The sequence below is a fragment of the Giraffa tippelskirchi genome, chromosome 5, assembly GCF_054371585.1.
Source record: "Giraffa tippelskirchi isolate mGirTip1 chromosome 5, T2T-mGirTip1v1.2.pri, whole genome shotgun sequence".
NCBI classification, from domain to species: domain Eukaryota; kingdom Metazoa; phylum Chordata; class Mammalia; order Artiodactyla; family Giraffidae; genus Giraffa; species Giraffa tippelskirchi.
The window spans coordinates 176445338-176470165 of NC_137279.1; the positions used below are offsets into that span (position 1 = coordinate 176445338).

The following is a 24828-nucleotide window of genomic DNA, read 5'->3' on the forward strand; positions in this document are numbered from 1 at the left end:
TTTGTGTGTGAAGGCTTCCAGACATTTCCTTCTATAACTAGACACTTAATGTAAATGGAATGCTCTAAAATGGACTGCTCCATAACTTGCTTTTGAAAAAGTCAACGGTAAGTTGTGGGGTTGTGTCAGGAAATAAAATCTGACATCATTTTTTATGACTACATATTATTTCATCACAGAGACATACTATATTTACTTAATTATGCTCAGCTAAGAGACATTTATGTTGTCTCTAATTTTCTGCTACGATGAACATGCTACAACAAGCATCACATTACAAAAACTTGTGTGCACAGATAAGATTATTTCCTTATGTTAAATACTGAGAAGAAAAATTGCTGGATCAAATGAAATCCACATTTTAGACTTTGTTACACTGTGTGTGTGTGTGTGCTTAGTTGTATCCAACTCTTGCCAACTTCTAGACTGTAGTCCACCAGGCTCCTCTGTCCATGGGGATTCTTCAGGCAAGAATACCGGAGTGGGTTGCCATTTCCTCTTCCAGAGGATCTTCCCGACCCAGGGATCGAATCCATGTCTCTTGCATCTCCTGCATAGGCAGGAAGATTCTTTCCCACTAGCACCACCTGGGAAGCCCTTATTATACTTTGCTTCCCATAATTTTTGAGAGAAGAAAATATTATTCTCAAGATTTCCTCCAATTTCTCTGGCCATTCTTTCCCATTCCCCTTCATTATTCCTCCTTCCTATTCATCCCTTATAAGTTGATACTGCCCAGAGTTGTGTCCTTGGGTTCTCTTCTTCTTCCCAAAATTATAAGCTCAAATGTCTTCCAGAGCCAAGAAGCTATTGCAAATATGTTATTTGGGCCAGATGTAAGACAAGAAGGGGTAGGTCGTGGCAAGTAGAGAGGACAGACTGCCTAAAAGTATTCACACTATTGGAAAATACTGTGCTGGCCACATGGCTCCCAGGTGGTGCCAGTGGTAAAGAACCCACCTGCCAATGCAGGAGGCATAAGAGACACAGGTTTGAATCTGGGTCAGGAAGATTCTCTGGAGGAGGGCATGGCAACTCACTCCAGTATTCTTGAATGGAGAATGCCATGGAGAGAGGAACCTGGCAGGCTACAGTCCATGGGGTCACAAAGAATCAGACATGACTGAAGCAACTCAGCATGCATGCACGGGCCGGCCACACAAAGCATGTCAAGTTTATCTTGTAAGCTGCAGGTTTGGGACCCAGTCTACACACTTTCCCTGTACAACCTCATCTACAGCCCAAACTCCAGCTACATGCTGAGATTCCCTTTGCATCATCTCTGGCTCTGACCTCTCCTCCTGGACTCCAGACTCATACATGTAACTGATTACTCTATATCTCTCCGTAAGTGTCCTGGAGGCATTTCATTATGTCCACAACCAGACTTGTGATCTCTGCCCTTTCCTCTTCTCTTAGCAAAAGCCAGAATTGTAAAATCAGAAACAACCACCCGTCTTCTCAGGTTCCCTATCTCAATGAGTAGCATTCCAACTTTTCCTATTTTTGAAGCCAGAAATTTGGGAGTCATTCCAGATACTTCCCTCTCTCCAGCAATCCATACTCAATTAATCATCAAATCAAATCAGTAGGCACAATAAGCACATCCTGAGCACCTGATCAGTGCCAGGTGCTAGTTAGGTGCTTGGGTTGGCCACAAAGCAGAATGCTATGCTCCTGTTTTGGAGGGAGAGACTAATTACAATGCCATGATCAGAAGTGGTGGTGTTGGGAGAAAAGTCACACAAGATGTTCCGGGAGAAGAGGAGGGATAGTTTGATTCTATTCCCTAAGTGTTCCTCAAATAGCCGCTAATCTCCATCCTCATGGGATTGCCTTCAGCAAGTACTGCAGCAGTCTCCTAACTTATCTTTACATTTCCTCCTACAATCCACCTTCCATATTAGGTTAGAGAAACCTTTCCAAGTAGCAAATTGGATCAAGGCATTCTCTTATCTCTTGTCTAAAACATGTCAATGATATCCTCACATCTTCTGACAGGACAGCATCACAATCCTTTTAGAATGACTTGTAAGGTCTCCCTGGACCCTGCCCTGGATGACATCTTGTCTTTCAGTATTCTAGGATGTAACACCATGCCCCAAACATGCCACATCACTTGCAGTTCTCTGAATATCCTTGGGTAGCTCATGCTCTGAGTTTACCCTGCCCCTCTGTCTAGAACACTTGACCTATTGTTTTTCAATTGCCTAATTCCTAAACAATCTTTAAGACTTGGATAAAATATCACTTCCTGCAAAAATTCTTCTCAGATCACTTCACCCGAAAAAGATGGCTTCTCCAGGCATTCTGTTACACACCCTCCCAGTGCTGCGGGCTTACAGTGGGGGAGGGAAAGGAACTTCTGAGGCATTTTGCCCAGGCTGCTGAAGGGGGGACCGTAACATGTCCTTACCTGGATGTCTCTGAGAACAGGCAGTGCTGAGAAAATAGGGAGGTATAGCGAGAAAAGAGTGAATGATTCCAGAAGAGATCAGGAGACCAGGAAAAGGCACAGATCTTTGGGTTCTGGTTGGACATAGCCTTGAGGGGGTCCCTGAACCTTTCAGGCCCATAGACCACATATTTTGAGAAACTACTGACATGATCCATTCCAACTACTGACACTTACAGTACCTACTTCTGCCAAATACAAAACAAAAACAAAAAAAGGAAAGAAAATTCTTCAACAGAATGATGGTGAGTCACCACTCACCAATGAGAGGATTTTCTATGGTTTTTAAATGCTAGAAGTAAATTATTAGGATGAAGGTCAAGAGGTACCATGAATAATAACTGTGAAGAGGAGTGAACCCAGAAGTTAGGGGGAAAAAAAGGCCTTTGACATCTCTAATTTAATTTGGTGTCTCTTTTCTGTATATTCATAGCATCCTATATTTTCATCTACCACAGCATCAACGCTATATTACATTTTGTGCTCATGTCTGACTCCCCCTCGAGACTGGAGCTCTAGGGTAGGGATTATGCATGACTCTGCATTCTTAGTACCCAGTAGGGCAGCCAAGATATGAAAATGCTTATAAGATAAATAATGAGGGATGGAGTGGGAAGGAAATTTAGGCAAACAATGAATCAATGCTTTCGTTGTGTCCAAAACATACTGAAATTGTCAAGGAACTGTCTAAAAACTTATTTGTAAGAATACTGTTCACAGCAATGTTGTTTATAATAGAAAGAAATGGGGGGGGAGAAAAACTAGAAGGACCCTGGTGTTTCACATTTGTACCTGATGATTTGTAGAAGCCTCAAGGTCAGTATTTCCCCAAATGAGCTCGACAGCTGCTCCCAAACTTGCCCTTCCCTTGTGGTCTCTAGTTTAGACAGTAGGACAACCATCTCCCCCACTGCCCAAATCAGAATGTGGGGGTCATCTCTACTCTTTCCTGTCACCCCGACACCAGCTACCTAAGGTCACTTCTCTTCCCGGCATCTCACCAACCCATCCTGTGCTCATCACAGCCTCCCAAGAGGCTCCCTCCTCAGTCCCACCTCCTTTAATCCTTTCCCCCATTTGATGTAATGTTCTAGAGCACAGACTTGATACTGTCCCTCCCTCAAAAGCTTTGCTGACCTCATAGTAAAGGGCAGACTCCTTGGCATGGCATTCAAGGTCTCTTCCTGCCAGGACCTGTACCCTGGAGAGCCCAGTTTACTTGACAATGCATCTCCTTCCTCAGTGTAGGTGCCTCTCTCAGACTCTTTGCCTGGTCAGTTTCTCACTGTCCTCCAACTGTCAGCACAGGTGGCATCTCCTCTAGGAAGCCCTTCCTGCTTGCTTAGTCAGTATAGATGCCCCTCATCTGGGTGCGCACAGCTCCTTGGTTTGCTGTGTCCCTGTGGTCACCACACTGTCCTGTCTCCCTCACGCGCTGTTTCTTACTGATCACTGTCTCCCAAAGCTCTGCACAAGGCTTGGCAGATAGAGGGTGCTTAGGGGCTGGGGAAGGGGCAGTATCTGCCTTGGGTCCCCTGGCAGTGAGGCGCCGGGCAAGCAGTCACCAAGGGGAAGGAAGTGTCCAGATGGGGATCTGTAGGGTCTAGTCCTGGCCCCTCAGAAGTGGAAGATGTGGGAGGCTTGCTCCCTGGCCCTGAGGGCACTCTCTGCCACACTGGAGCCTCTGCACGGGGCTGGGAGATTAAGACCGCATGCTGCACAGACAAGTGCAATCCTAGGGGGCAACTTCTCCCGGCCAGTCTTCATTCTTTATCGTCTCTGGATTGCAGAAACAGAAACGGCTCACCCTCAATGTGAAGCTTTTCGTGACTTGTGTGGAAGACACAGCATCAACAGCCTTTTGTTTGGGCTTGATTTGGGTGAACATGCCAAGAAGACTGGCTCAGAAGCTTTTTCAGATGTCATTTTTGTCTCGTTACAACTCTGCTCCATGAGAGCCATTCACAAGCCCGTTTTTCTGAGGCTACAAAGCTCTCACCCTCTCTGCCCTGCCACAGCCCACAGAGCTACGTGGGATGCTCACCCAAGACAGTGTTGTAGCCAGAGCCAGGCCAGCACAGGATGTGGCAGAGAGGGCTCTCCACTGTCTCTTGCCTTTCAACCTGGCTTGAATGTCACCAGAGCCCCGAGGTTCAGCTCTGTTGTAGGTCTCCCAGATGGTGATCTGGCACCATGCCTGCATTTTCAAACCTAGTTCCCCAGTGTCCAACACAGACACTGAACAAAATATGCATTAAATGAGTGAACCAACAGACATGCAATTCCCAGTTATTTGCACTTATTCAGAGGGCCCAACAAATTCAGTGTTTAGAGGGGAGAATTATGTAGAATTTAATATGTCCTTGAATAAATGTATTAGACCTTTCTCACTGCTGATGCTGGTACTGTGGCTGCTGGAAGGAAGCAAAGAGCACTGCGGGGGGGGGGGGGCATGGCACACGTGCATGTGGCAAAAGAAGGTCAGCAGGACCCCCACTTCCATCTCCCACCCCAAGCCAAAGCCAGCTGTGACAACCACGCTCACAGGACAAAGGCGAGGGCAGGGGAGCTGTCCTCAGTTGGCTCTCAGTAAGTGCGACACAGGGTACATTAAAGGTGAAAACTAGAGGACCTAGGAGGGAACTACGTGCAAGGCGTGAAGGGTGACAGAGAGACACACAAGGAGCTGTGGGAGCCCTGAGTCGACCTCTCCCCATGGATGTAGGGGAGGCCTCGCAGAGGAGGCACCATCTGTGCTAAAGTTTGACAGGTGGAGAATGTGAGGAGGGACCCCTAGACCCACACAAGAGACGCTGTGCCCTGTGGCAGGTGAGGTTCAAGCTGCCTGTTGTCATCAAGGTAGTGGTCCTCAAGGCAGAGAATCAGGGGGAGAGCACGCCTGCCTGGCGGGGGACAGTGTGTGCACAGGCAAAGGTGTAAAAGACTATGGTTTGTAGGGCAGGGCTCCTCAGGGGTTAGGGCACCAGCCAGCACCAGTTCCCAGGTGCTCTGATGACTCCATCAGGGGGTCAGAAGACTTTTTCTTTTCTTTTTTTCCCTTTCTTTCTTTTCCTTTCTTTTTTTGCTAAATTACATGTTATCAGTTGCATCCTGTATGGCTGAGATTGCCAAAAACCACACTTCCTGATATGTGGAGGCATTTCTGTATCAACAGATGCCAATCACCTGCGTTTGTATGCACAGTCTGTACAAGTCTGGACAGCTCCCAGCCAAGACGCATCACCGGAAGGTCCTGATGGGAGTGGTAGCAGTCAAGTGTGAGGACAGAACAACAACAATTATTGCCACTGCTGTGCAGTCACCGACGGCCAGCACCAGGCCACACATCTTGTGGCATCCTCCTGACTGCCCACAAGGTAGGGGCTGTTATTCCCACTTGACAGATGAGGAAGCTGAAGCTGGGCATGCCTAGAGGCCTTGTCCAAGGTCCCATGGCTAGTTAAGTGGCGAAGCTGGGACTCACTCAAACCTGAGTTCGTTTGACTCCAAGACCCAGGCTCTTTTCATTTGCCCTGACTGAAGAAGGCGAGCCCTGGCCCCATTTGGTCTTTGCTAAGATAGCAGGAATGAGATGCTGTGGTCCCGGCATGGGTACTACCGGCAAGGCCCTGAACTCAAGGGATCACTGACCTTGGATAAAGTCAGGTGGCAAACACACCTCTCCCCACTTTTGCAGCACAGTGTGGTTGGATTACTTCTGCTGCAGCTACAAGTTTCTCTACTTCTTGAAATTCAGGGAAACCCTCAGAAAAGACTGAAAGGTAGCCAGTAATTAGGCCTAATCACAGTCTGGGAAGAAAATGAGCAAGCTCCAGCTATAGAAGGAACATGGTGGCTTTAGCTCTGTAGCCCATGTCCCTGCCCCGCCCTCTCTGCATCCAGCTCCCAAGCTCTGCCTGCAAGGGGCTCATAACTGACAAGGACAAGACCTGCTGCTCACGGCAGAGGTCGCCCTGGGGATCGAGAGGTGGGGCAGAGGATGACTGGTCCTTCCTTTCTCCCTTTGGCAAATGCTCCTCCAGGTCACTCCTGCACCCCTACCCTCTACGCAGCTGTGCCTGTGTGGACAGCTTACCTTGGCCAGCCTGCAGCCCCTGAACCCTTTGTTTCCTCCTTGAGGGTCAGTGGCTTTGTTGAGCCTGCTGAACACCGGGCTGGGTCAAGGACCCCAGTCTCCCAGCCTAACTGTCTTTCCCCACAGCCTAGAGAGCTGGGGAGTGGTCTGCTGAGCACTGCCTGCTGCCTCTGGCACTGCTCTCCATCCTGCCTCAGAAAGAATGGGCTACATCAGAGGCAGCTGCTGACCACATCTTCATAAAAGGTCACTGCCCCCGAGGCCTTCCTTCCATCACAGCTACCGCGTGGGGCTCACAGCTCACGGAGCCTAATCCAACCAGCGATCACTCTCACTGCATTCTCCCTGGGGGTAGGGGGGGAGTGGAGACAAGCCCACTGTGGGGGAGGGGACCTGTGCATGCAGCGGCCTCTGAACAAGAAGAGAAAGGCAGGGTTGTCCAGGCAGCCGCTTACAGAAGGTTCAAAAGGCCCTAGGGGCAAGCTGAATCAAGTCCTGCCTAAATCCCTGTTGCTGGTCCTGGAGGCTTGCAGGAGGGTGGTGGGGGGAGATGGGGAATAAAGCAGAGACAGCCCTTAACCTGGCCAGAACCCCACAGGTGACACTGCCCCTGGACACATGGGACCACGGGTAGTGGGAATGATAGGTACAGAACCATCCCTCATCCGGCCCAGAGAGCTGGTTTCTGAGCCCAGGCCTTCTGTACCTGCCTTGCCCCATTTGGGGGTCTCACTCCATTTGGCAGTGTGCTTCCTGGGGCAAGCTCTGCAGCTGGCCCCTGGCCCAGACACTCTGGAGGGGCTGAGCAACAGAGTCCAAGGTGTTCTTTTGTGTTTTGCAACCATCTGTTTTCAAGTTGTGTTGCTGCAGGAAACTTCCCTGTACCAAGCTCTGAGAACATGGGGAGGGAGGATGGGACTGTCCCAACATGAGAGGCACAGAGATGTCATGAGGTCGGCTGTCAACAGGCCTGCTGGTTGTGATGATGTCAACAAACAGGCTTGTGTTTCCCCCACAAGGGTCTCCTATGAGTAGAGACCATGTTATCCAGTCCTCTCCATGTAGCCCTGGACAATTTCGTCCACCTTCCCTCTGAGCTGTGTATATGGATTATCTCCTTCTTTCTCTCTCCAGCCCAGATCTCTCTCCTGAGTGGTTCACTGAACCCAGGCTCCTGGTTGGGGCCGTGGCTTCCCTCTGGACACTTCACTTGCCTCCGCCTGGGCTCCATACATGGCGTGGGGGGCAGAAAGCTCACATGAGAGGAGGCAGGCATGAACTGGAGTCTTCCTTCTACCTGGGAGAGGTGAGGCTTCAGCCCTGCTTCTCCTCTCCAGCCCTAGCTATGTGGGGAGGCCAGTCACCGTGGGGATGCAGATGGAGTCGGGAGAGCTACAAGATGCTGAAACCACCAGCCTGCTCCCCGACCCCGCAAAGCAGAGCGTCTGCCTCCGCCCGGGACTTGTGTGGGTGGAGCTCAGACTCGGGCCCTCCTCCCGCTCAGTAGCCAGTGTCTGTCTGGGCTGCTCCTGTCCTGGAGCCTCGCACAGTGAATGCGACTCTGGGGAGATGGGCCAGGATCACGTTCTGTGCTTTCACCAGCTTTTGCTCCTCACAGGCAGCAGAGCTCCCCACGTGGGGATCTTGTACCTGAACCAAGAAAAGCAAAGCTGCTAATCTGACAAGATCAATCTCCAAATACCACAGGAATGCAGCCTGCCGGTCTGCTCTCACCAGGCTCTGGGCTTCTAAGCACTTCTAGGCTTCCTGCTCTCAGGCAGAGCCTGGAGCTGGGGCTGCAAGGGGGAGAAACTGCTCCCACCAGTGTGTCTGACTTGCTCCTGAAGCCCCATCTTCCCGGGGATAGCCCAGGCATCCCCTGCCCCAGGAATCGCCGCCCCGCCCCCGTTCCCTACGTCAAACTCTCATCGCCCCTCCCTGCTTAGGGGCCTCCTCTGTGCCTCCACTCAGGACCCGCTGTCCTCACCCCTCCCCGAGCACATACGCCTGGATGTGTGTGTCCAGGTGCTCCTTCCCTTAATCCTGAGGTCAGTGGGTACAGAAGAAGCAAGGGAGGTCTGGAGAGAGTACGCCAACCAGTCCTATTCGCTTTCAAAGCCTGTGCTCTTATCACTATAGTCCATGCTTCTCAAACTACCTGGGAAGAAGGACCAGTTTTTTGTTTTTTAAATTTTTCTTGGAGCATAGTTGTGGGTATTTGCATCCGTATAACTGATTCACTTTGTTGCGGGCATTTCAAATTTCAATTCTGTCACAGAGAGTGATCCTTTTATAAACTATAATAAAAATGAATCACTACAAAAATTAAAACACACATAAAATATAAGAAGCCCCATTTTTAAATTGTTAGATGACAAACGACAAAAACTTACTCTAATTGCTACAGACCTTTCTAACACTGTATTTTCAATTTCTCAGAAGTCTTGTTGTAGACCAGTTCACACACTTCTGATTCCACAGCACTTAATAGGCTCCCTACTGACAGATGCCTGCTGGGGCATTCTGCCAAGGACTCTTGGTGGGAGAGTTTGAGAGAGGATGAGACCTAGGTCCTCAGGTCCTGAACTGGGGCAGGAGAAAAGACACACTCTGATAACATCAGGAGTGGTGAGCAGACGGAGGCCTAGCACTTCGTCTACAATGTATGCATTTATAACCAGAAAAAAATCTCAGCCGGTGGTCTGCAGCATTTACCTGCGCAAGAAGTATATAGGTCCTAGTCATCTAGAGAAAGCAATTTCTCCAAAGAAAACAACTCTGGCCATGTACTACAGATCCACCTATAAAGATTGGAAGATAGAGCAAAGAGGAAGGAGATGAGGGTGTAGCTATAGGGCATGAGTTCCTGGAAAGGTCAGGAAGCAGGAGCGGTAGGCTGAGACCAGAAGTGGAGCTACTTTATTTTATTTTATTTTTTAATTAAAAAAAATTTTTTTTCCTTTTTTAGCCATGTGGCTTATGGGATCTTGGTTCCCCAACCAGGGATTGAACCCCTGGCCTCAGCAGTGGAAGCATGGAGTCCTCACCACTGGACCCCCAGAAGTGGAGTTACTTTAAAAGCAGATCATGGATTGGTTCCCAGAGGAGATCAGAAAAACTGTCACTTAGGAACATATGAAAAAAAAAAATTGATGGCAGAGAAACCAACAGGATACAGATGGCAATTCCCCCAGCTATAAGCTGGAGTACAGGTCAAGGACAGGCATGTAGTCTGTGCAGCTCAGGCAGGACTGTCAGCCCTTGAATACTCCACAGAGAAGCTTTAGTTACTGAGCACTCTGCTCCTTCCAGAAAGGCCCAGCATCCAAGGATTTCACTGCAGAAGTACCTACTGAAAATACTTACATTCTCCAATCAAAAGGCATCTGTAATCCCCTACAGGTTCATGGTTCAGAGCCATAACTCAGGACACAAGGTGGGATTGATGGGTTTAGTTCCTGGCTCTGTGTTGTAACCTTGGGGAGGTTATAGTTGTTTCATCTGTAAAGTGGGCATAGCAACATTTACTCCACAGGGCTACTGCAAAGATTAAATAGGCAGTGAACATACAATATTTAGCACAGTGGCTGGATAAAGCTGTGGGTGCCATAAAACTGTGATATTTTATACACACAGGCTGTGTGTGGCTGCCAATGGAGTGTAAGCCATCAAGAGGAGAGATTTTAAGTGTCTTACATAATGCTAAAGCTTCTGGCACCTAGGAGAGTATCTGGTGCTTAGGAGCTGCTCAATAAAGATTTGTTGAATGAATGATGTGGTAGTTATTATCATTAGGTTTACTATAGGATGGGCTTCCCTGGTGGCTCAGTGGTAAAGAATCTTCCTGCCAGTGCAGGAGACATAGGTTCAATCCCTGGGCTGGGAAGATCCCCTGGAGAAGAAAATGGCAACCCACACCAGTATTCTTTTTGTGTGTGTGTGTGTGTGTGTGTAATAAAGTTTATTAAAGTATAAAAGGGATAGAGAAAGCTTCTGACATAGGCATCAGAAGGGGGCAGAAAGAGTACCCCCTTGCTAGTGTTAGCAGTGGAGTTATATACTATAAGATAACAGGATTAGCCAGGTTTAATCCAGAGACTGTCCTCAGGCAGGATATATTATTGTTACATAATCTTTGTAAAGACAGACCTACTCCCATAATTTACATTTTAAGATAACAGGATTAGCCAGAAAGTTTAATCCAGAGACTATCTTTAGGCAGGATACATTGTTGTTATATAATCCTAAGGAATGTAGAGAGAAAAGAAAAAAAAAATTGTCCTTTCTTCCTCCTTGAGAATTCCAGACCCCTCTCTCCTTGGGGACCCCTAGACTTCTTATCAACCTGCCTAGGAAAGGACTCTCTCATTCCCCCCTTTTCTTTTAGGAGAATTATGTTGCCAAGGGAAAGGGGTGTCGTTTTCGTTCCATAACTACTTCCTGCTGTTTAGGGGTGTAGTCCCTAAATTGTTGAGGCAACATATTCTCCTAACCCTCATATTGAGGGTCTGTGATCCAGGGGCCCCAAGTAATAGTTGGAGGAGGCTGTGGCACTCGTAGGAGCTCAGACAACCATTTGTAACTTAAAAGCTTTTAGATGGTTAGAAAACCCCATTATACAGTTACAGACGTTAGGCAGAATACTCATTTAACCAAGTTAAAATCAAAATGAAAAGTCACATTATGTCCATAGTTACATCAGTCCATCTTAAGGTTGTTAGATATCATCAGCTGAAGAAGAGGCATCACATATAATTGTTGTTAAAGGTATTCGCAGACTTGGAGAAAGTCTTTTCCTTGAATTGGAGATGTCCACCAAGGAAGCCTTCCACTGATGAAGAGGGGAGTGAGTGCTCCACAGACCTGGCAGTTAGACCGATTATGAAATGCTGCAGAGGAGTAAGCCCAGGACAGGAAGGCATTGTCTTGAGGATCAAACAGCAGACTCAGGATCTTTGGCGTCAGCAGAAGTAGGCTCACATAGATTATCAGGCTCATCTTTTGGCTCGTCCAGACAGTCCCATTATGGAAGCGGATTGGGAAGAAAGTGGGCCAGGGGCTTCAGTAAGCACGGTGTAAGTCGCCCTCGTCTCTAAAAGGAAATCCACGGATTGGCCTCCCACAGTTATTAGTACCTGGGGTTCCTCAGGTGTAATTAGGACAGGAGCTTGTGTGGGGACCCACTGGGCACCTTCAGTCCTGATTGTCTTGAGAGTCCGAACCCTGAAACATACGCCTCTGGGGGCAGTCTCTCCTCCAGTGTGGTCCTTTGCAGACCGGACACGGAGCTGGGGCGGCTTAGATGCCTGAGGGCAATCTCGCTTGAGTTGTCCCTCCTTTCCACAGTAATAGCAAGCCCATCCCTTTTCACCTGGGTCCCTCTGGGCATTTTTCTCAGGCTGTTTAAGAACAGTTCTTACAGCCATTGCGAAGGCTTCCCCCTGTTCCTTTGTCTTTTTCTGCCTCTCTTTCTTTTCCTCATATTCCCTACCATAATAGACTGTCTGAGCCAGTTGTAACAGATTATCTAAAGACTGGTTAGGTTCATACGCCCGTTTTAATAGCTTACGGTGGATATCTGGAGCCGACTGAGTGAGAAATCTATCATTTAAGATCACTTTTCCCTCCTCACTTTCGGGATCAATCTCAGTGAATCTGCGAAGGGCTTCTCTCAGTCTGTCTAGGAATTTACCAGGAGCTTCCTTCTCCTCCTGTTCTATGCTTGCCAATTTGCCATAGTTTAAAGGCTTAGCACGCGCCTGCCTGAGTCCTTCAAGAATGCATCTGACAAAATAACTCTGATCCCATCTTCCTTTAGCTGTGTTGTAGTCCCAATCTGGTTCTATAGTTGGGACCGCCTGATTCCCAGTGGGGAGGGCGGCTATCTCGTCCTCCCTCTTCCCTACTGATTCATTACCAAGCCATTCATCTCCGTAAGCAACCACTTTCCCCAAAACTCGACTCTGAGTTGGGAGTCAGCGTTTGTCCCAAGATATACATCACATCCTTCCAAGTAAGGTCATAAAGCAGAGTAACACCTTTAAAAGCTCTAATATGTTTTTCTGGGTCCTCTAAATAGTCTCCCAGATCCTCCTTAATTCTTTGTATTTCTTGATAAGAAAAAGGCTTATTAACTCTCATAGACTGGTTATTTCTCCCGGTGGGTGCTTCATGAAGAGGCAACAGCTTGTGCGGCTGTTCCTCAGTCTCTCTGGCTGCTCTGCACATATGATCCCAGGGATAGAGTGGAAGAACCTGTTTCACTTTATCTCCTTGTCTCCTGCCCTCCTTCTCATCTCTTACCTCAATGGTCTGAGTTTCTACTGAAACCAGAGTAGTCTGAGGTGGTACTGAGACAGGAGGTGTTTGGACCTCTGCATGGGCAGTCTGAATCTCAGTTTGAGTTTCCACTGAGACCAAGGCAGCCCTTCTTGGGGGGTTTCTCTGGCTTTCAGTTTGTTCAGTTGGGAGCCCCGGGTACGGGGGAAAAGTAGGAGGACAGGAGGGAGCTGAAGGAGTCACACCCAAATCTATACCCTTAGGACACAAGTCTGGCATATTTCACAGAGAGAAAAAGGGCAACACATATGCTTCTTCTACCCATTTCACATGTGTTCTACAGAACCGATCTAACTGTAAAACAGTATTATACTTAAGAGACCCTCCAACCGGCTACCGTTCGCCATCCTCCAGTGGGTACCACAGCCATGCAGTATCACATAGGAAGACCACGTGTGTCTTCTTTAAGCCCTGGGGATCAAATCTATCCCAGTTTTTCAGGATACAGTTCAAAGGAGTGAGGCTGGAATTGTTAGCTCCCATCTTGTCCTGAAGAATCCCGGACGAGCCCCCAAGATGAAAGGTTGTTTGCTGAATCACAAAAAGATGCCGGGATTCTTGGCCTCCGGAGGAGAAGAATTCAATCTGGGGCCAGAGACGAGGCTTGATTGCTCAGAGCTTTTGTGTAATAAGGTTTATTAAAGTATAAAAGGGATAGAGAAAGCTTCTGACATAGGCATCAGAAGGGGGCAGAAAGAGTACCCCGCCACTCCAGTATTCTTGCCTGGGAAATCCCATGGACAGAGGAGTCTGGCAGGCTACAGTCCATGGAGTCACAAAAGAGTCAGACATTACTTAGCAATCAAACAACAACTACTTAGGATAGTGGAGTCAATGTGGCAGCTTCTTGAAGGATGAGAAAAACCTGAGTACGATTAAATAGTGATACAAAGGAGTCAGTAAAGAGAATGAAGATCCAGGTTCCTAAAGAGAGGTAGGGGAATCAGCACTCAGGGGAAGGGCCTGACTTCTCTCTAGAGAATAGACCTGTCAGGACTTGATGACTAACCCAATATCTGATTTAGAATGGAAGGAGAAAGAATGAGGCCCAGATTTCTGACTCAGGTGGCAGAGTGAATAGTGGTATCATTCACCGAAATAGGCAACATGGGCTGATTAGAATTATTGAAAATTCGGTGAGTTGGATACATTGACTTTGAGATGCTCAAGAGTCATCCAAGTGGAGCTGTTTAGTAGGAGGCTGGATATTTGGGTCTAGAGATCAGAAGAGATCTGGCGTCCTAACAGATTTGAGAGTCACCAGCACATAGGTATAGCTGAAGCTAACATATAGTGAGAAGAGAAGAAAAAGGACCATGGTTGAACCCTAGCAGACATCAACATTCTTTTTTTTTTTTACATCAACATTTAAGGGTGGGTACAGGAAAAAGAGACTGCTTGTAAAAGAGGCTGAGAAGGAATTATGGAGAAATAGGAGAATGAGAAGGGAGTTTGGACAAGCATTAATGAAGAGAGGGTTGCAAAATGGAGAAAGAGATCAATACTGCCAAATATTTCAGAGAGGTCAAAAAAAGAGGTCCTCCCGTTGGATGTGTCAGTTAGTCCTTCTGGGCAATCTGGACAAGAGCATTTCAGGGAGGGGTGGTGGGAATGGAAGCGAGAGTACAGAAATTAAGAATAAAGGGGCATGAGGAAGCAGAGAGAGCAAGAGTAACAAGTCTCTTGCACACTCCTGGGCAGGGGAGGGGAGGAACACTCAGCTTGCTCTCAGGCTAGAAGGACAATGAATCTGTGGAAGCGGATGGTGCTCTGTTCTCCTCTAATTTATGGTACGAGACAAAGCTTTACAAGGATGCCTTCCCCATCTTTCCACTCCTCCCTGGTGTTGAAGTGATAAAAGTCCCAGAATCCATGAAGGACAGAGAGGGAGGGGCTTTGGAATGTGGGGATACAAGATACCCAGTTACCCTGGCCAGAAGTCTATAAAATTTCAAATCCCCCAGGGCAGTGCAGTGGGCCTCCTGCACCTTCTTAGGCAAGGCTCCCAAAACACAGCTGGGACTCTGTCATTCCTCCAGATCTCCTGCCTCAGAGATCTCAGCAAGGTTTCACAGGCTATCCTTTGCACTCTGGGGAACTTGGTCAGCTTGGACTACAGCAGTGATTCCTTAGTAGTATGAGAATCACAGACACACACAGTTACAGTTACACCATGTACAGGTACACCATGCACCCTGGCCTTCCCAAGGCAAAAAACATCTCAAGAGAAGTGAGGTTTTCCTCTGTAGAGCTGGGAAAGAGGACAGTTCCTACACCAATGCCTCTAGAGCCCCCACGGGGCATCTGGTAGACCTCTGTGATCTGGCCCCCAGCTACCCTGTCCATAAGATAGCAGCAGCAAGAGGCAGTAGACAGTGACTGTTGAACACGTAAGCTCTGAGGTCAGAGTACTCAGGTTCAAAACATCCTATCCATGTGACCTCAGGACAATTGCTTGACTTCTTTATGCCTCCATTTCCTCAGAGCTAAAAGTGTATCAATAACTGTTCTATTTCAGAGGATTGTTGGGAAGACTGTGCTTGTGCATGCATGCTCAGTCATGTCTGACTCTTTGCAACCCTATGGACTGTAGCCCACCAGGCTCCTCTGTCCATGGGATCCTCCAGGCAAAAATACTGGAGTGGGTTGCTGTTTCCTACTCTAGGGGATCTTCCCAACCCAAGGATTGAATGCATGTCTACTGCATCTCCTGCGCTGGCAGGAAGATTCTTAAACAGAACAAATAGGAAAAGGTCTTAGCAGAGGATCTGGGAAGTCAGTATTGATACATCAGTAGGTGTTGGCTGTCAGTGTCGCTGCTGTGCTTGGGCACAGCCTGGGTCTGGGTTCTGCTTTCTCCTGAAACTGTTTGCCACAGGCCTCGCCTATGGCTGCATGCTTGCACCTGATGCTGAATGGCTCTGCTGGTGACCATCAGAAAGACATGATACTCAATCTTTCACCAAAGCACTTTTAAAAAGCCATTTGAAAGTTTATAGCAAAGTATTGCTAGGAAAATGGGGAGTGTCCATTAAGATTTTATGAATTAGGGACTTCCTTGGTGGTCCAGTGGCTAAGACTCGTGCTCCCAATGCAAGGGGTCTGGGTTCGATCCTGGTCAGGGAACTAGAGCCCACATGCCACAACCAAGAGTTGGCATGCCACAGCTAAAGATCTCATATGCTGCAACGAAGATACCTGGCCCAGCCAATAAATAAAGAAGCAAACATATTTTTAAAAAGGTTTTATGAGTTATACATATTTTTTAAACCTACGTTTTAAATGTATACCATGACCTATTCGGGGATCTTTATTTCTTACTGAAAAAAACTTACCTGATTTAATGAAAAGTCATTGAAAAAACAGAATTCAATTAATGTCTAATATTAAATTTTGTTGGAAGGATCTAACATTCATAGCCCCAAGATACATCATCTCATTTCATTCTCGTGACTAATGAGTTATGTGATGCTCTGACTTTTCCAAGATCATGCACAGCCTACTAAGTGAGAAAGCTGTGAGAACTTTGGGTCTCCACATCTCATCTCTTTTTAATCTATCATACATTGGTGTGTGTGTTAGTTGCTCAGTTGTGTCAGACTCTTTGTGACCTCATGGACTGCAGCCTGCCAGGTTCCTCTGTCCATAGAATTCTTTAGGCAAGAATACTGGAGTGGGTAGCCATTCCCTTCTCCAGGGGATCTTCCTGACCCAGGGATCGAACTTGGATCTCCATGCACTGTGTGCAAATTTGTTATCATCTGAGCCACCAAGGAATCATCAATGGTAAAGCTACTACTCAAAAGCCAATGAGCCATTCTAAATAAAATAACTTGAATAAAGCAAGTATGTTTTCTGGGTATATTTTGAGTGGGAACAACAGAAGACCTGGACTATTTTTAAGATTATTATATTAATAAGATTAGGACTGTAAGGTGCTCTCCAATAGGAACTCCTCTTATAAGTGTTCTTTGATATCTAGTATGGCACTAGGCACATGGGCTTTCAGTAAGTATATAACAACTGATATCAGAAGACATGTCAAAATAGTTATTTTTCTTTGGTAACTCTCTCCACTGAAACAGTGTTTTATCAACATTTCTCACACCCTCAGACAGAAGGCATCGGAGAAGGCAATGGCACCCCACTCCAGTACTCTTGCCTGGAAAATCCCATGGATGGAGGAGCCTGGTAGGCTACAGTCCATGGGGTCGCTAAGAGTCGGACAAGACTGAGCGACTTCACTTTCACTTTTCCCGTTAGTGCACTGGAGAAGGAAATGGCAACCCACTCCAGTATTCTTGCCTGGAGAATCCCAGGGATGGCAGAGCCTGGTGGGCTGCCATCTATGGGGTCGCACAGAGTCGGACACGACTGAAGTGACTTAGCAGCAGACTCTTAGTCTCCCAAGGTCAGAGATCCATATCCATTCATGTAACAAGCATTAAGCACCTACTAAGTGCTAAAGTTTCTGCTAAGTACTGGCAGCCATGAACAAGACCATATTTCTATGCTAAGGGGTGCACAGCCTACAATGGAAGAAGAAATATCAATACACAATTGTAAGTACAATAACAGAGCAATGTGTGCAGCACTGCAGTGAGATGGGCTGAGGAAAGACTAACAGTGTGTACATGGGCAGAGGTCAGGGAAGACTTTCCATTCCATGAGACCAATAGATGAAAAACCCTAATCCACTGTATAGAGTTGAGCAGATGCTCAATAAATTTGAGTTCCTTTGGATCTCATGCCCCCTCCTCCCCATCTCTCTCACTAGAGGACAATACATCCAGGCAGGCAAGCTTTGAGGAGGAAAGGAGGCAGGTGCAAGAGGGAGCAGGCTGGCTTCCCAGAGAAGCAGGATCCTGCATCCTGGACAGGCCAGAGTATCAACATCCCCTCCTTAACCACTGCCTGCTCCCTAGTCTTTGCTCAGGTGTGGGAGGCAGTGACTGGGTGGGCTCAAGGAGGCGTGAGGCTTAGGAACAGAGTGAGAATATGCTTCATACAGCACTTGGTAACAAAACAAAGAGAGAGAGCGATTTAAGTTGGTTTTTATTAGGTGGGGTCAAAACTAACATGTCAAAAGAGCCTTATCAAAACCTTTTGTGTCAAAATATTGTTGCTACAAATATCAAATTCCTAAATTTACTTAGAACTGTTTGTCAAAATATCAGAAAACACTAGTTACCCATAAGGAAAAAAACAAACCCAGATCCTGACACCAAGAATCATGCCTAACACCAAAACAAAACAATAAAAATCTCAAACGGGTTATTAATTCAAATATAAATAATAAAGCTATACAAGTATTGGATGAAAACAGACAAAGACAACTGTATAAAATACTATGTGTAGATATAAATTCAAGAACTGCTACAGAGGACAATTTGCCAATAACTTTCAAAATTATAAATTCATTGTTTGTATTAACAAACAAATGAAAAGCACTGTGGAAATAAATCAGGCAGGGTAGAAATGCCTTGCAATGCACAAGGCACTTGGTCAAGTCTTCAGACAGGTACTGCATTAGTAATGGGGATAAATTAGCCCTAGACAAAGGGTTACTCAACACCTGCACCAACAACATTAAAAGCAAGTCTCAAAGGGATACAACTGATTCCAAGTAATTTAACTACATACCCAAGCAAAACTAGAACTATTTAAGAGAATACAAAAAAATCTTGCACGTAAAAACATAAATTTCACATTGTCTTGAATCTAATAAAAAAAATTACCAATCCAGGCATATGAAGAATTAGAAAAATATAGGTCATTATCGGGAGAAAAATTAAGCAAGAGAAACCACCCCAGAAATGATAGAGATGATGAAATTACCAGTAGAAGAGCACATGAACATAATAAAGAATGAAGTGCAAGATATAAAAAGACCTTAATAGAACCACAGGGATTAAAAACACAGTATCTGAAATGAAAACACACCAGATGGGATTAACAGCTGATTAGACACCACAAAAGAAATATCAGTGGACGTGAAAACACAGAAATATCAACTATCCAAAATGAAGCACAAAGAGAAATAAGAAAAAATTGGGGAAAAAAACCCCACCAACACAATAGCATCAAACAAACCAGTTGGACCTATGGCTTAACATATATGTAATTGGAATCCTGGGAAGGGTGATGAACAGAAAAAATATTTGAAAAAATACGGACAAAAAAGCATCCAAATTTGATTAAAAGTAAATACAAACCCACAGATTCACGGAGCTAGATAAATACAAGTCAAAAACAATATAAGAGAAAACTGCAACAAAGTGCATCATATCAAATTGCTGAAAACCAGTGATAAGGAATAAAATCTCAAAAAAGCAGCTAGAGGAAAAGAGAAATGTTACATACAAAGCAAAAAAAGGTAAGAATGACAGAAGACATAGAAACTACACAAGTCAAAAGAAAATGAAGTTTTATCTTTAAAGTACTGTGTGTGTGTGTGAAAATGTGAACCTAGAATTGTACATGCGGTCAAAAACAACTTTTTGAAGCTGAAGGTAAAATGAAGACTTGATCAGAGAAACCAAAGCTGATAGATTTCACTGCCATTAGATTTTCCTCATAAGAAATGTTAAAAGACATTCTTCAAGCAAAAGAAAAAGAATAAATAGAAATATGCATGTAAACAAAGGAAAAAGTCAGTTTAGTTCAGTTGTTCAGTCGTGTCCAACTCTTTGCGACCCCGTGGACAGCAGCATGCCAGGCTTCCCTGTCCATTATCAACTCCTGGAGCTTGCTCAAACTCATGTCCATCGAGTCGGTGATGCCATCCAACCATCTCATCCTCTGTCATCTTCTCCTCCTGCCTTCAATTTTTCCGAGCATTAGAGTCTTTTCTAATGAGTTGGCTCTGTGCATCAGGTGGCCAAAGTATTGGAGCTTCAGCTTCAGCATTAGTTCTTCCAATGAATATTCAGGACTGATTTCCTTTAGGATTGACTGGCTGGATCTCCTTGCTATCCAAGGGACTCTCAAGAGTCTTCTCCAACACCACAGTTCAAAAGCATCAATTCTTTGGCACTCAGCTTTCTTTATGGTCCAACTCTCACATCCATACATGACTACTGGAAAAACCATAGCTTTGACTAGATGGACCTTTGTTGGCAAAGTAATGTCTCTGCTTTTTAATATGCTGTCTAGGTTTGTCATAGCTTTTCTTCCAAGGAGCAAGCATCTTTTAATTTCATAGCTGCAGTCACCCTCTGCAGTGATTTTGGAGCCCAAGAAAATAAAGTCTCTCACTGTTTCCATTGTTTCCCCATCTATTTGCCATGAAGTGATGGGACCAGATGTCATGATCTTCATTTTTTGAATGTTGCATTTTAAGCCAGAGTTTTCACTCTCCTCTTTCACTTTCATCAAGAGGCTCTTTAGTTCCTCTTCGCTTTCTGCCATAAGGGTGGTGTCATCTGCATATCTAAGGTTATTGATATTTCTCTCAGCAATCTTGATTCCAGCTTGTGCTTCATCCAGCCCAGCATTTCACATGATGACTCTGCATATAAGTTAAATAAGCAGGGTGGCAATATACAGCCTTGACATACTCCTTTCCCGATTTGGAACCAGTCTGTTGTTCCATGTCGGGTTCTAACTGTTGCTTCTTGACCTGCATACAGGTTTCTCAAGAGGCAAGTCAGGTGGTCTGGTATTCCCATCTCTTGAGGAATTTTCCACAGTTTGTTGTGATCCACACAGTCAAAGGCTTTGGCATAGTCAATGAAGCAGATGTTTTTCTGGAACTCTCTTGCTTTTTCAATGATCCAATAGATGTTGGCAACTTGACCTCTAGTTCCTCTGCCTTTTCTAAATCCAGCTTGAACATCTGTAAGTTCACGGGTCACATACTACTGAAGCCTCACTTGGAGAACTTTGAACATTACTTTACCAGCGTTTGAGATGAATGCAGTTGTGCGGTAGTTTGAGCGTTCTTTGGCATTGCCTTTCTTTGGGATTGGAATGAAAACTGACCTTTTCCAGTCCTGTGGCCACTGCTGAGTTTCCCAAATTTCCTGGCATATCAGTGCAGCACTTTCACAGCATCATCTTTCAGGATTTGAAATAGCTCAACTGGAATTCCATCACCTCCACTAGCTTTGTTTGTAATGATGCTTCCTAAGGCCCATTTGACTTCACATTCCAGGAGGTCTGGCTCTAGGTGACTAATCATACCATTGTGATTATCTGGGTTGTGAAGATCTTTTTTGTACAGTTCTTCTGTGTATTCTTGCCACCTCTTCTTAATATCTTCTGCTTCTGTTAGGTCATACCGTTTCTTCCCTTTTTTGGTGTCCATTTTGCATGAAATGTTCCCTTGGTATCTCTAATTTTCTTGAAGAGATCTCTAGTCTTTCCCATTCTATTTTTTCTTCTACTTCTTCGCATTGATCACTTAGGAAGGTTTTCTTATCTCTCCTTGCTATTCTTTGGAACTCTGCATTAAAATGGGTATATCTTTCCTTTTTTCCTTTGCCTTTCACTTCTCTTCTTTTCTCAGTTATTTGTAAGGCCTCTTAAGACAACCATTTTGCCTTTTGCGTTTCTTTTTCTTGGGCATGGTTTTGATCACAGCCTCCTGTACAATGTTACAAACCTCTGTCCATAGTTCTTCAGGCACTCTGTCTATCAGATCTAATCCCTTGAATCTATTTGTCATTTCCACTGTATAATCATAAGGGATTTGATTTAGGTCATACCTGAATAGTCTAGTGGTTTCCCCTACTTTCTTCAACTTAAATCTGAATTTGCAATAAGGAGTTCATGATCTGCGCCACAGTCAGCTCCCGGTCTTGTTTTTTGCTGACTGTATAGAACTTCTCCATTTTTGGTTGCAAAGAATATAATCAATCTGATTTCAGTATTGACAATCTGGTGATGTCCGTGTGTAGAGTCGTCTCTTGTGTTGTTGGAAGGGGGTGTTTACTATGACCAGTGTGTTCTCTTGGCAAAGCTCTGTTAGCCTTTGCCCTGATTCATTTTGTACTCCAAGGCCAAACTTGCCTGTTACTCCACGTATCTCTTGACTTCCTACTTTTGCATTCCAATCCCCTATGATGAAAAGGACATCTTTTTCGGGTATTAGTTTTAGAAGGTCTTGTAGGTCTTCATAGAACCATTCAACTTCAGCTTATTCAGCATTAGTGGTTGGGACATAGACTTGGTTTACTGTGATATTGAATGGTTTGCCTTGGAAACAAACAGAGATCATTCTGTCATTTTTGAGATTGCACCCAAGTACTGCGTTTTGGACTCTTTTGTTGACTGTGAGGGCTACTCCATTTCTTCTAAGGTATTCTTGCCCACAGTAGTAGATACAATGGTCAGCTGAATTAAATTCACCCATTCCAGTCCATTTTAGTTCACTGATTCCTAAAATGTTGATGTTCACTCTTGCCATCTCCTGCTTGACTATGTTCAATTTACCTTGACTCATGGACCTAACATTTTAGGTTCCTTTGCAATATTGTTCTTTACAGCATCCATCACCAGTCACATCCACAACTGGGTGCTGTTTTCACTTTGACTCAGCCTCTTCATTCCTTCTGGAGCTATTTCTCCACTCTTCTCAAGTAGCATATTGGGCACCTACCAACCTGGGGGGTTCATCTTTCAGTGTCATATCTTTTTGCCTTTTCATACTGTTCATGGAATTCTCCAGGTAAGAATACTGAAGTGGTTTGCCATTTCCTTCACCAATGGACTACCTTTTGTCAGAATTCTCCACCATGACCCGTTCATCTTGAGGGGCCCTACATGGCATGGCTCATAGTTTCATTGAGTAGGACAAGGCTGTGATCTATGTGATCAGTTTGGTTAGTTTTCTGTGTAGTTTTCGTTCTGTCTGCCCTCTGAAATGGGTGAGGATAAGAGGCTTGTGGAAGCTTCCTGATGTAAGGGACTGGCTGTGGGGGAATCTGGGTCTTGCTCTGATGTGCTCAGTCACTTCAGGCATGTCCGACTCTTTGTGATCCTATGGACTGTAGCCTGCCAGACTCCTCTGTCCATGGGATTCTCCAGGGAAGAATACTGGAGTGGGTTGCTGTGCCCTCTTCCAGGGGATCTTCCCGACCCAGGGATTGAACCCTTGTCTCTTATATCTCCTGCATTGGCAGGTGGGTTCTTTACCACTAGTGCCACTTGGGAAGCCCAGTTGATAGGCAAAGCCATACTCAGTAAATCTTTAATCCAATTTTCTGTTGACAGGTGGGGCTGTGTTCCCTTCCTGTAGTTCCTTCCCTCAGGCCAAACTATGGTAGGGGTAATGGCTACCTCCTTCAAAGGGACTTATGCCAGCACACCAGAGGCTCTCAGAACTGTTGTATTCAGTGCTCCTGACCCCATGGCAGGTTACTGTCAACCCACGCCCTTCGCCAGAGACTCCTGGATGCTCACAGGCAAGTCTGACTCAACATCATTAGTCATTAATAAAATGCAAATTAAAATCATAGTAAGATACCGTTCTCAACCTACTAGAACAGCTAAAATAAAAAAGATTGATATCAGGGATGTAAAGCAATTAAAATCCTCATACTTTGCTGGCAGGAAAGCAAAAGAATATAGTCACTTTGGAAAACAGTTTGACAAATTCTTATGAAATGAAGCATACATCCTCTACACAAATGTTTATATTGGCTTTATTTATAATAGCTAAAAACTGGAATTAACCCAAATACCTTTTGACTGCTGAATAGATAAACATCATAAAATGTTGTGTCCATATAATGGAATACTATTCAGCAATAAAAAGGAACAAACAACTGCTACCTATACGCTTGAATCTCAAATGCATTATACCAAACAAAAGAGGCAGACTCAAAAGGCTACTATATGATCCATTTATACGGCATTCTGCAAATACTACAGGGACAGTGGTTGTTGAGACCTGGGAGTCAAGGTGGGGGTTAACTGCAAAGAAGCATGAAGGAATATTTGGGGGTGATGATGGAAATATTCTATCGATTGTTATGGTGGCTGCACAAAGGTATCATCAAAACTCATACAACTATACTAATAAGCAATTTTTACTGTATGTAAATTAAACTTCAGTGAATTTTTAATAAAATTGTGATACCTCCAAACAATTATATATTATGCAATCATTTAAAATATAAGATGAATCCATATATGCTGATAATAGGATAATCTCTACGATATATTATTAGGTATAAAAAGCAAGACACAGGACAATAAATACAGTCTGTTTCTTTTTATGGTATATTGGCTGTCTCCGGGGTCTGGAGTGGAAGTATATACCCTTTTGTACTGTTGAGTTCTTTTCCCCATGTGCTTGTATTACTTTCAATTATAAAACCCACAAACAGGTTAAGGAAAACTCACAGGTGTCTGGCCCAGGGGCCTGAGCCATGTAGGTCTGAGAAAACCCATGTAAGAATATGGAACATACTTCTAGACCCTGAAAAAGTGCTCAGTAAATAGCTGGGGGAAGCGAAATACTGGAATCAAGTCAGAAGGCAGAGCCTGGACAAAGATCTCTATCTGAACACCAGATATTCAGCCAGCAGAGCCCCGATTTTATACAAGCAGCTAAGCTTGAATGGCTTACGTTAGGAAAGAAAGGGACCATAAAATCCAAATATCCTGGATTTGCTGTTGGGCAAGCTGTTTGTCAGCATTCGTGTGCAAGGACATTGTGTGCCCTAACCTCAGCCTCTAAGGGGTGCATACCCTTCCCCCAGCGAGCAGAGCCCACTTCAAGAGGCCACCCCAAGGGCTCCTCTGGTGGTCTGAGTGCTACATCTTGACTCCCAGAGGTCCTGAGCAGCCCCTCCTACAACCCCTTGAGTCAGATACTCCTATAGCTCTCTGAAGGAGTGAAACAACCCCAAGGGTCTCACTGCACTCGGACTGCAGACAAGATGATCACAGCACATTAGGCTCTTTTCCACACCGAGGCTTCAGGAAAGAA

The 24828-nt window shown here is 45.3% G+C and overlaps 1 protein-coding gene across 6 annotated transcripts in view; it reads right to left on the minus strand.

The window, feature by feature from the left end:
- The window catches only part of ST3GAL3 (ST3 beta-galactoside alpha-2,3-sialyltransferase 3), a 211921-nt gene that overhangs the window by 49974 nt on the left and 137119 nt on the right, over positions 1 to 24828 (minus strand). The window lies entirely within an intron of this gene.